At 48.1% G+C, this 3,510-nt stretch overlaps 1 pseudogene; it reads right to left on the bottom strand.

Annotated features, from left to right (window-relative positions):
- Positions 1–268: 268 nt before the first annotated feature.
- LOC147085690 (uncharacterized) lies at positions 269–3,121 on the bottom strand (annotated as a pseudogene).
- Between the last annotated feature and the right edge of the window lie 389 nt (positions 3,122–3,510).

Raw genomic sequence — 3,510 nt, 5'->3', positions numbered from 1 at the left:
GCCGAGGTGGTGCAGTCTACAGCCAGGCATTCTAGGGCTAGAGCTGCTCGAGGTCGTCCTGCAAGGCCATTTGCAGTCTCCCCCACTGAAAGTCAGCAGCCTTCCACCGGCCATTATGCAGCCACTGGGGGAGTTGTTCGCAATTAACACAGGGCGGTTAGTTGAGCGGCGAACTCCAAAACACGTGGGAAGTGCGGCAGCCGCCAAGTTTCCCCGACTCAGGCCTTAAGGGCCTGCGGTAAGACTGCGGATTTCTAGGCCTTGAAGCTTAACTTTCAGCAGCGGCATTCCCCTCCTTGGCCCAGTTGGAGCCTTTAATCGCTTCTCTCACTTGGACCCAAAACAATTTTTGAGCTTCGATGTCTGATGGCCACTGGATGTAGGTCTTCTTTTTCATGACCTTTCTCATCTTGTGGTAGGTTGAGAGTTCAGCATCTGCAATCCTCTCCAAGAAGATCAGGATGATGATATCTTTCATCTCGTGGAAGAGCCTATAGCTCGCTAGCTGCAGTTCCATGGAGCAACACTCGCTGTACAGGTAGTTGCGGCTCATCACACAGATGGTCTTCCTGCTCTGGTAGATGCTGTCCTTGATGTTGTCGATGATATATTTGCCCAGCTCAAAATCTCTGTGGTGGAGGCAGAGTTTGAAGCTTTGAGGTCCTCTCGTTTCCAGGTTTGGCACCAACTCTTGCAGAACCCAGTCTTCGTCCTGAGAATTATAGGAGATTAATGCATCATACCTGTAGGACTGCTGACTCTCTCACCTCCCTCTGTGGTCATTCAACCATGATCGGAACATATAAAACCCATACTTGATGTGCCAGTACCCTTTGCTGTAGAATATAGGGATGAACATGAACAAGATCAAGACCGGCACAGTTATATGGAACATGATCTGCCCAATGTCCAAGTAACAAACGCGAGCATCAAACTTATACAAGTATTCAGTTGGCGGATCTGCACATGTTTGGTTGTAAAAATAGATAACCTGCACCCTGGGGTTGGACAGGGACCAGTTTTGGAACCAACTGATGTCACAGGTGCAGGGGAACGGGTTCTTCCGTAGATCCAGGTAGGTCAGGGAGGGCAGGTGTTCAACAACCATGCTATTGATGATCTCAATGGCGTTTTTCCCCAAGAACAATGTCCTGAGGTTGGAAAGGTTTCCAAAGACGTCAAGAGACATGGATTGGAGGCCGACATTTTCAAGGTTGAGTCTCTCTAGACTCTGGAGATTCTTGAAGATCCCTGGATTCAGGCTGTGGATCCCATTGCAAGCATCGGGCATGGAGAGGATTCTCAAATTGATCAGGTCTTCAAATCCATCTTTGGACAGTGACATTTTATTCTCTCCTATATACAGGTCTCTTAAAGAGATGAGGCCATTGAAAAACTTTGGAGGAATAATGTTGATGCCGTAGGGTTGCTGGGCTTGTAGTTTGAGAATGTAGAGCTTTGTGAGGTTAACAAAAGGAGATGCTGCAATCAGGCCAGTGTTGTATCTGATCCGGTTACTGTCCAAGTCCAACACTCCTAATGATGGGAGGATGTCGAAGATCTCCCTGCTGATACGGGTTATACAGTTCCTATCGAGATAAAGCTTGGTCAGGTTGTGTAATCCACAGAAAGAGTGGATGGTGAGGCTTCGAATTTTGTTCCCTCCCAGGTCCAATGTGTTCAGGTTATTGAGATTTGCAAACACCTTGCTGAAAACAATTGAGATCCTGTTGTTTCTGAGATTGAGATTCCTGAGACTCCCAACGTTGCTGAAGGTGTGTTCATAGATGTCAGTTATGAGGTTGTTGTCGAGTCGGAGCTCCTCCAAGTTGGTGAGGTTAGAAAAGGCAGCTTTGTTGATGACAGCAATGTTGTTAATGTTCTGCTATAGGGTCCGGAGATGGGGAGCATAAGAGAAGGCGTGACTATAAATGGTGAAAATCCTGTTGTAGCGAAAGGTTAGGAGCGACAGCTTGGGAAACACCGCGACTGCCTTCCCATCCTTGTAACAGGAAGGTAACTTAATGATTCTTTTGTGCTCGATAATGAAAGAAACAACTTGCTTTCTTTTCGATGCAAATTCAAAGCACTCCACAGATGTGAGGAGATTGTGTGATAAATCCCTGCTGGTGATGGGTGGGCACTGGGATAGGGAATGGGCAGGGAGGAATAAGATCTGATTGTTCTGCAGGACCAGGCTCTTCATAGTCCTGAGACCCAGATAGTGGCACAGGTTGGACAGCTGACTCTGGTTGTGCAGCCTTAACCCAGAGTATTGAACATTCTGTAGATCCAGGTTTGCAGATTTGAGAAACTCGGTGACATTTAAGGGGTTGTTCTTGATGATCAAACACGAGATGTTGCTCAGGTCAACTTTAGAAAATTCCAAAGCATCGGAGAGTTTGTTATTGGACAGATCCAACCTGAGAATGTTGCTGAGGAAGTTCCGTTGGCAGTCAAATGTTGTGAGAGAGTTGTTAGAGAGGGAGAGGTTTCGGAGGGAGGGCGGGAGGGCGGTGCGATGTTGCAGGGAGGCGAGCTGGTTGTTGCCCAGATCCAGGAGCATCAGATTACTGAGCCCAGAGACAGCGCTCACCAGATGGGAGAAACTGTGGAGTTTATTGGAGCTTAAGACAAGTGTTTGAAGATAGTCCAATGCAGCGAATGCTTTGGGTTCAACTGTGACTAAGCGGTTGTGATGGAGCAGGAGTTGATCTAACTTTTCAAGTTCTTGGAAGCCCGAAGAGTTCAGACGAGAGATACTGCTGTAGGACAGGTTAAGTGTCAGTCGGCTGGTGAGATTACTGAACGCACCGCAGCAAACACTCTCAATCCGATTGTAATCCAGCCGCAGGGTGAGCAGCTTGGACAGGCTGCGGAAGCTGTCCGCTTGCAGTTGGGTGAGTCAGTTGTGGGAGATGTTCAAGTGCACGGTGCTGGCTGGGAGGTCGGACACGGCACTAGAGACCTGTGTCAGGAAGCGGTGGACGCACTGAAATGTACCATTGTGGTTGGCATCATGCATGCAGTTATTGAAACTGTACCCGGGGACTGTGGGCACCAACACATTGCAGGAGAGGGCACAGAGAAGCATCGGCCATTCAACGCTCAGTCTCAACATCACAGCCTCCTTCTTCCGTCCGAGGGTTCAGATGTTTTGCAGGACCTCACTCAAGATAAATTCTGTGGGTGTGAGATGTTTTTTCTCTGTCGCTTCCAGAACAGCCTGTAAAGTCAGAGATGGTTTACATTGTCAGTTTAGTAGAAATTAAGCAAATCAGTTAACATGCTTCCATGGATACTCTGCTCTCCACTACTCTGAAAAGCCATTCCCATGTTTAATATCTGTGATGTGCGGAAGGCTCCTTTCTGTCCAGATATTACCAGCTCCCTGAAGACCCCTTTCTCCTCTGAACACCTCACACTCTCGCATACCTCGCCCATTCCATCATCACCTGCGGCTCTCCCAGGCCACGGCTACTTTCTCATTAAGATCTGCTTCCTCTTTGT

The sequence above is a fragment of the Somniosus microcephalus genome, unplaced genomic scaffold (genome assembly GCF_052327205.1).
Source record: "Somniosus microcephalus isolate GS21.2 unplaced genomic scaffold, FLI_Smic_1.0 unresolved_chr8, whole genome shotgun sequence".
Lineage (NCBI taxonomy): Eukaryota > Metazoa > Chordata > Chondrichthyes > Squaliformes > Somniosidae > Somniosus > Somniosus microcephalus.
Note: the sequence above shows the minus strand (reverse complement) of the source record. Positions and strands in the feature narration are given on the sequence as shown.